Source organism: Teleopsis dalmanni, chromosome 1 (genome assembly GCF_002237135.1).
Source record: "Teleopsis dalmanni isolate 2A chromosome 1, ASM223713v2, whole genome shotgun sequence".
In the NCBI taxonomy this organism is placed as follows: Eukaryota; Metazoa; Arthropoda; class Insecta; order Diptera; family Diopsidae; genus Teleopsis; species Teleopsis dalmanni.
The window spans coordinates 151,229,864-151,239,812 of NC_051846.1; positions in this window are offsets into that span (position 1 = coordinate 151,229,864).

The following is a 9,949-nucleotide window of genomic DNA, read 5'->3' on the forward strand; positions in this document are numbered from 1 at the left end:
AGCACAAAGCACTAAATAAGTAGAAAAGGTACTAAAAAAAAAAGCTCAAACAGCACACAAAACCCAGGTACAAAAGAAAAAAATGGCTGCACTATGGCGGAAATGTGCGAGAGAGGGCGCGATAATTAGTACCAACAACAGCAACCAATGTAAAAATAAAATAAGAATCATAAGAGCAAGCAACTGCAGACATTGTTGTTGGCGAATAAGAATGAGTTGCAGTAATTGTTGTTGCTGTTGCTGTTTTCGTTGTTGTTATTGTTATCGTTGTTCTTGGTTTAAAATAAAGCAGAAGACTATTTGAAGTGGGTGTGATGAATAGCGCTATTGACGTCAAACTGAGTAAGATGACGATGACGTTAAGGATGATGATGGCTATGATGACAGGGTTGTTGTTGGGAGTTGGTGCTGGTGCTTGTGCTGGTACTGGTGTTGTTGTTGTTGTTGTTGTTGTCGTCGTTGTGGTTGTTGATGTGGTATTCTTTCTTCTATGTTATGCGAGAAGATCTCTTGTCATGAAAACAGGAGTGTTCAAGTGTAAATGAAAAGTTGAAATTCAGTTCAAATATAAGCATTAAAAAATATAAAAATAATCGTTAAGCAGAAAGCTTTTTTTTGCAGAAATGCAGAATTTATTGTGGCTGTAACATCCGTATCCGCACTGAATGCAATTTCCTGCCTTAAAAATAATGCAATTAAGTTGAAAAATGTTCTAACGCTTTTACCACTGCTGCTGTTGTTGCTGCTTCACTTATATTTTAATAGCATAAAATTGCTGAAATTGCCATAAATCAGTAAATCTTGTTAAATATTTAGCATTTTTTTATTCAACAATTTTTTCTATTTTTTTTTTATTTTTGTATAGAATTTTTGCATAAATGCTTAAAGAATAGCTGCAAGTGTCAATGGTAGTGCTTATTTGTACATTTAAAGAGGGTGCTATAGGTCTTTGTTTGCAAACGCGTTCCTTCCCCACACACAGCCATCACTTTATAATCTTGCTATTTTGCATTATTCATTCTACTTGTGATATTATTATCATTATTAATATTTCTTTTTTATTTTTATTTACTTCATCATTTTCTACATTTTGCTATTGTGATTTATTTAGATTTTCATTAGAAGCAGAAGTTGAACGGAAATTGTTGCTTTACTTGGGTTCAAAACTCATTTGGATAGGTTAAAAAGTTCTACTTTACATTAATTGCATATCTTCAGGCTAATTTGCATTCTATTTTCTGTGCTTGAGTAGCACATAATAAGTGTAGACGTTTAGTAGACCGCAATCTACTGTAATTTGCATCCAACCCTTTCGGAGAACAGTAGAACATCCCTGCATTTTTTCATTTTGCATTTTGCACTAAATGTCAGTTCAGTCTTCAAGTTTCATTTCCTTTTTCTTTTTGTTTTAAAAGTGTGAAGTTCTCAGCTGAGAAAAGTTCTATAGAACCAATAAATGTATAATATAATAAAAAGTTAAAAATTTTACAGATTTTACAGTTGTATTGAAATTTACTTGAATTGAAAGTACAGTAAAGTACATTTATTGGATGAAGCAGTTACAAAAAAAATTGTAGTAATAAAATTTATTATTCGATTATTTTTAATTTTTCTTAATTATTAAAAAACAGATGTTATCAAGAAGATTTCGAATTTATTTTAGTTAATATAATTAGAAGGGTGCCACAATTGGACCTAGGTAGGTGGTAGGTGAATTGAAAGTAGGGTCAAATCCTCTTTAATTAGCCGAAATGCCGTTTTTATACCGCATTCCTCATAATTGTGGATAGAAGTTTGCAAATCTTCCATTAATAAATGCAAATATTAAATCCAAATTTATGTTGGCGATGTCTATGAGTGTGTTAATAATGGGGTACCCAAAAACTTCCGACTGGTTTCGGACAAACTTGGACATAGACATAACAGGTACTTCCCCTGTTATTCAACAGGCTCGAATGTCATCCAATAGCCCAGTGGCCTATAAGAACAGATGTTATCGTTTATAGTTCTACATTTGGAGTATAAGGATTATAAGTACAATGAGTATAATGACCTGGTCATGACCTGGCTGCTGAAGACACTTGAACCCAATGACTAATTGCCTATCAGAACAGTGGATTAAAACTTTTGAAATCAGGTTTCCAGCCTATAATTATATAATAAAGTATGTTCACTCTCAAAGGTCACTCTTCCTACCTCTGCTTTTATATAACACAGCAACTATCACAAAATGATCCAGTTGCACTGGCAATTTTCGAGAGAATAATTCTGAAGATTAAGATCTTTGGTCTTTTAAGAGTTGGCGTTGACTACTGAACCACAAGCTATACATGCTTGAACACAATATTAATATAATTCACTGACTTCAATGACTTGGTCATGTCAAGAGAATAGATTAGATTAGAGGTTGATTAGAGATAAGATTAGAATTTTGATTAGAGACTAGACTAGAGAATACAATAAATGATACTTCAGCAAAAATGTATCTGAAACTGTATTTGGTGGAAGAAGGTTTCGAGATAATCCGTACCAGCGGTGGAGTGAGCAAGTTGAGGGTGTACTGACCGCACTTGATATACGAGACTGGATAAGGCGTGTGCACAACAGAGGCGCGCTACATCTGGAGAAAAAGGCTGCGTCAGACCGAAACCCAATAACGGGTTGCTATTGTAAGTGCTTTAAAAAGTTCAAGCATAAATATGCTGAAGCAGTATGACTATAAATATGACCATCAAATGAATATGAACATTTGTCTAACACTTCAAATGCTGGCAAATAAAAAGTGATTATTATTGTGTACTAATTTTAACAATTCTCTGTCTGTACTCAAGTAATAAATTAATCTTAATTAATATTTAAAGCTAATACAAAACACTTTAAATTTTATAATCGCTTAAGGATATTTGCTGTGGAAGTGTGTAAAACACAAAGCTAGTCCTTTTACAAGGACAATAATATTTTAGATTAATTGAAAATTTTATTAAAATAACTCAATTCCATACATTCAATGAAATGCTCGGCACAATTTTGTGCTAATAATAGTTTAATGACATAAACTTACTTATTGATGATGTTTATATTATTAGAAAGTAATTTACGACCCGCTCGCCCAATAGTCTACAATTTGCATTTAGTAAACTTAGGCCATATCCTGCCTAAGTAAGTTTGAAGTGGATTGGATAGATGGAATGGATTGTTGACCAGAAACTTTACTTTACTTTGTGCAATTGCCACAAATGCCTTATTCCGACAAAACTCGCCAAGGAACTAATTTAGTTTGAAAGTTTCACCTAAGTTTGATTAAAGATTTTTGGGTGTGTTCAGTGGTTAGTGACTGGTGGAAATAATACACCCACTACTTGACACTATTGACAATGACAGGTGCAGATTTGTACTAAGCCAAATAACTTAATTTCGTGATATGAGGACAATTATTCGACACAAACACACAAAATCCAAACATAAATATGAATGCAATTGTATGGAAGCCTATTTATGTGGGTTTGTGATAGTGTGTGTGTGTGTTTGTGTGTTTATGTGTTTATGTTAGGTGTAAGTACATTTGTATAATAAAATTGTTTTTAGTTAGTCCTGCAGCAGTTTTAGTCATAATTGTCCATAAAACAATGTCCAAACGTTGTTATTGGTTATCACTCAATGCGTTTATCTGTATCTGTCATTTAATGTGTGTTCTAGTGCGTGTGTGCATGTTTGTGTTTGTGTTAGTGTTTGTGATTTTGTTATTCTGTTAGTTTATTTATTTTCAAACAATTTTAACTTATTAGGCATGCATTGCAGTTGCAGTTAAATTTTTGCCAGTGTACGTGTGCATGTGTGAGTTATTAAACGCATTTATTGCAAATTGTGTCCAACAATTACACTAATAACAATTTGCGTAAATAATAACAATTATGCATTTACAACATCAATTTGAAACTTTTAATTATTAACACATTTGCAATTTGTCCTTAAGGACATAATGCAGTAAATACGCTGAAAGTTATTTATGAATAAACCAGAACATTAATAGAGATATTAGTGCATTTTGAAGACTCAAAGAAAGTCAATAAATAATTTTGTTAAATATTTTGTTTGCTATTTTGGATTTCCGCAAACAGTAAATGCTGACATTTAATAGGGTAAAATAAGTGTAAAATAAATTTATTTCTTTTAAACAACATTTAGTGAGTTGATATTTATATATATATATTTTTTATATATAATATTTTTTATATATTTTTATTACTTAATATTACTATAAGTAACAAAATATAATTTTGAAATTAAATTAGAAATAGATAAGAACTTTACAAATAACATATACTACACAACTATATATTATATCTTTTGCATTAATTAAAATTCTGAATTAAAATCTACAAATTGTCAAAAAAAATAAGGAAAGGTTTAAACCATTTACTTTGCTTGTTCATATTATTATTTGATTTTACAAATTTTTTTGTATTTTATTTATTCTTTTTATTTTATTTTTTTTCGTTTTTTGATTTTTTCTTTATTATCTTATTTATTTATTTTATTTGTTTTATTACATTTGTTTTTTAAAGATTTTAGTTGGAAACTAAAAACAACTTATTAGATATTAAAACTCGTATATTTTATTCTACCTCCCGTAGCATTGATCTAAGAAATATTACATTTACTCTTCCTTAAAAATTCATATCCTTCATTTTAAAGGCATTCTGAGTTTCTTTATAAGTTTAAAATTTGTCAAAATTAAACAAAAAGTTGTTTTTGCTTAGTTCCAACTTTGATATGGTAGTACAACGCAAGACATTAGACGCATAGCAAGTGCGGTAAGAAAAACACTTCTTTCACTAATCCCAGAAAGATTATATATCTATATCCATATATCCATATATATGGGAAACAGGATTACAGCCCAAGCCATAAGAACATCCAGCTAATTGTAAGAATGCAATGAAAAGTATTTAAATCACCAACCCATTTTTTATAATAAAAATTTTTTAATTATACGAATTCCTTTTATTTTTTAATTTTTAATAATACGATTATTCGTCTCTATTAGTACTTGAAACGGCACATACATCACAGTAATCACAGTACCTAACTATACTTCAATTGCTTAGTCTGTGATAAATTAAAATACTAGCAATGATGACATCATCTAATATAATTTGTTAAAAATATTCATAATTTTTGTTTATATATACTCTATAACTTAATAAATTGCAGGACTTACTATAATACAAATACCATCTTTATAATTCGAATTACAGGATCTGTAACAGGATTAGTTCTATATCACTATACAAGCGATAACCACTATATATTGCGTATCAAACTAAAATCTGTGTTAATATTCAGAAGATCTTTATATCTATAAGGACTAATGAAAGAATGCACGGTTCTAAAATCTAGAGAAATGGCCAACAGAACATAATCATTCGCAAAATTTGTACGGAACAAGAAATCTCTGGCTTTCAAGTTAACTTGAAATTAGGCTTGAGCTTAAACTTAATTATTATACATGAATACCATAAAATACAAACAATATTATATGAAATAAAATAAATATTTAAATTTAAATATGATATAAATAAATATAAAAAACATAAAATATATAATTAAGAAATAAATATAATTTATATAAATATAAATTATAATATGGAAAATAAAATAAAAAACAATAATATAAAATTAAAAAAACTTACATAAATTTGAAAAACGAAACAAATAATGAATTAATTAAAATAAAATGAAATAAAATAAGCTAAATAAAAAAAAATGAGAAAAACGAAATAAAATAAAATAAATAATAAAATAATAAATTATTTATTTATTAAATAAATAAAAATATAAATAATAAAATGAAATAAAATAAAGTAAAATAAAAATAAAATAAATAAAATAAAAAAATAAATAAAATAAAATAAAATGAAATAAAATAAAAAAAATAAATAAAGTAATTTAAAATAATATAAGATAAATAAAATAATAATAAAATAAAATAAAATAAAATAAAATAAAATAACATAAAATAAAAAAAATTAAATTCGTATAAAATAAATAAAACTAACATGAAATAAAATAAAATAAAGTAATATAAATTAATGTAAGATAAATGAAAGTAAAATGAAATAAAATAAAATAAAACGAAATTAAATGAAACTAATTAAAATGAATGAAATATAAATTAATATTAAATAATTACATTATATTAATTCCAATCATTACAGGCTGCTTCCTAACATAACCGATATGGCCTCAGCTTATATTTCTATTTTCCAGAATAAAAAACAATTTTCTACAAAAACGTTCCCTTCCTTTAATTATAACATGATTAACTGAATAAAAACATATCGGAAATGTTGTAAAATAATATTTATATAAGTAACTGCCACAACGATATTAATGATGTACCCACCACAGAAGGTCGGAAAATTAAGATATCTACAAAATGCATCTGTCTATCTTTCAACGAAAATATTTCTCTATTGCTTCTGTTGCATATAGCAGCCATCCATCCATCGCCATGAATGATGAAAGTAGGTAAATTAGTTGCGTTGAAAGATTATTTGCTACTAGTTTTTTCAAAGTGTATTTCTTTGATTACAGATTTCAGTATTTTCCTTTTTGTCTTCCAAATTTCATGGATAACAGGCTTTTGTAATTAAGACCACCCCGTTGCATTCTTTTATTAATTATAATCTTTCAAATCCAAATGAAGCAAACAAGATTTTTTTGAAAAGAAAAACATGACTACCTGTTTGTGAGTGCTAGAAATGTTTATTTATGCCTTTTGTATAACTCATTTAAAAACTTAAAAATATATACATTTACATCTTAACATCTTTTTTGTTGTTATTGTTGTACTCGTATTAAGGTTTTCTCCCTTAAAATGCCATTAAAAGTCATTAACCTGGGATAAATGTCAAACCTATGAGATGAGTTCATTATGTTCAACATTTAAGATGGCCACGACTCCTCTACAATAATTAAAAAAAAAAAAGAAATGAAAAAGATACAATCAGACTAATCGAATGCAATGCTTTGGGTTTGAAGATTAATATTAGCATAAAAAAGATTCATTTTTGTATTTTTATTTTATAAGATTATAATTAGTTTTTATATTATTTAGGCAATTGTGAGAGATACTGACTTCAGGTTTTAAGATAGTTGTTTATTCACATTTTTTAAAAATTCTGCACTGGAATGTAATTGAAAAAAATATAAGCGGAAACTAATAAATAGGGCAGACACCATAAAATGCGGTGAAAAAATGGAGGTCTGGAAGCAGATTAAAAATTAAAACAGAATAGCTTGTAACGCCAATATTAACGGGGACCCTCTCCGATGTAATGCGAAACCGGTTCCGGAGGGAAATAAGTCTCTCCAAAGAGGGGGTGTTTTAGTTTGTATACGATATATTAATGGTGGTGGCACATAAAGCATTCCACCTACTCACCACAAAAAGAACAAAAAAAATATAATTACAAAAGGTTCTCACAAAAATGGTATATTATCTATATCTATGTATCGTATTCGGTGGTCCAATAAATTTGTAACTGTTCTGTAAGTATAGGCAAAAGTGTATATTACTTTTTTACAAAAATTATGGTGCAAGACTATATGTAGCAATATACGGTTATTAAAGTGCGATGATTCTTATAACAGACACTTTTGATTCTCAGCTCAAATAGAGCGCTTTGATACTATGATATTACTATGAAGATAGTATTGCTAGAAAGACTTAATCTTTAATAAGTTATATAGATTAAGTTATTACAGTAATACCAAAATCATTTAATATAAAGCAAAATATGGATTCTATGATATTACTATACTATGATATTACTATTAAGATAGTATTGCTAGAAAGACTTAATCTTTAATAAGTTATATAGATTAAGTTATTACAGTAATACCATAATCATTTAATATAAAGTAAAATATGGATCAATCTTGCCATCAATGCAAAAGGTAAAGTTGCGATCTACCTTTCTCAAGCGGGCGATCCTGCACTCAATTCACTTTATTCAAAAATGCTAATATTACACAAATTTTATGTAAAATCACTACTAATATTTAATAAATTTATACTTCTACTTTCATAAAAGCATAAAATAAGTTCTTTAAAAGTCATTAAATACCTTAATTTATGCATATTTAAGTAGTAACTTAAAGGAAACGTGATCATAATTTTTTGTCGATTTAGAGGTTTTAAACCAATTCTCAGAAAAAACGTGCTACAATTTTATAATCAGCATAAAAATTATTTTATATATATATTTTCTTATTTTTTTGATAATAAAAAAATGAAACAAAAAAAAAGAAAAACAATATGTAAACAACTTAAATAAGAAGATAAATTAACATGTCTATAAAGTAGAAAATGATTTTCTTTTACAACTGCATTTAACGCGCGATCTGTACTACATGCACTGCACTGCACTGTGCACACGGTCCGATCCCAAAGAGTTACGCCCTTTCTGGTAAGGTAAAAATTAATCAATTTATTACGCGGACGCATATTAATTTGTGCACATAATTTTGGTATTTTCTTCTTGAATGAAAGATTGGCGCCACCAAATCCGTAGCGCCAGATTCTCATATACGTGCCCGGCTGTTCACCCAAAAGCCTGTCTCCAAAAAACAAAAACTGGCTCTGTCTTGTGTGTGTTCGTCAGCTGTACATATATCATTTTTTTTCTGCTCATTTAATTATGTGTTTTCCAAATAATTCATTAATATTTTGGTAATTATGACTTGACGACGTATATCATTTGTATCTTGTATCTTGTATCTCGTAACTGCATGCAGTATGGTAGGCACAGGCGCATAAGAATTGTAACTGCGGCACGCACACACATTATCCGATGTTTTCGTACTTTTACTCAAAAATACTGGAAACTCAATGCAGTGAAGTGCGTGCACAACTAACTCAACGTACGTCGTTTACCGCTCACCGTAAGGCGTTCAGCATTCAGTGTTCACCGTTCACCGTTCACCGTACTCCGCCGTTCACCGCTGCATGTAATTGTCGCTCATAATCGCATTTTAACCAAAATGAAAATAAAAAGAAAAACAAACACTCGAAAGCGGTCGGTAATAAAATGAAAAATGACCTTTACTAGTTTAGTAGCCAGGTCCATTGTTAACAACGTTTGTTTAGGTTAATTGTTCAAAATCGAAATGTGCGTTTTGTTGCATTTTGTTGAGTTTGTCAATATTTTTTTGTAAGACCTGGGCTTGCTTATGTTTTTTTTTGTTTTTTTTTTTTTGCTGTCCGTCCATTGGAAAAACATTTGTCTCTTTTCCATTCAGGCGCACTAACAAAAACAGCAGGAGCCTTTGGTTTCGCATGTTGCCGATGTCATTATTACCAGAATTACTGCTGCTTTTCATTATTAGCTTTGTAAATATTTTTAAGTAATTGTTATTGTTATTGTTGTTGCTATTGTTTGTGATATGCATTTTTAAATGCAGTACTTTTATGGCTATTTAATGAATTCATTCATATTATAATTCACTATTAATTAAATTTATAGTGGTTCTACAATAAATATAAATGCATAACAGAAATTTTAATTCTGATTAAATTTTGACAATATTTTGAAGCAAAAAGTATTAAGAGGTAGAGGGAGATCTAGCATCTCTACCAATTTTGATATATTATAATATGTAACAGAAAGAGAAATCGATAGCAAACACCAACTGCATCATGAAGTCTAACATCTGCTGTGACTCTTGCTCATATAAATACAGAGTGAGCATCGCCCGCCACACAACTCTGCCGTTCTTCGCTTTGAAACCGATATTATATTAATTACTGCCCAGACTTTACAAGTTGACATCTATAATTGCTTAACTCGTATAATCTATAGCTTATAACTACACATGCTTCATTCAGGAAGATCTTACAAATGAGCAACGATTGATTACTGTATCGTTTTTTAAATTTATGCAT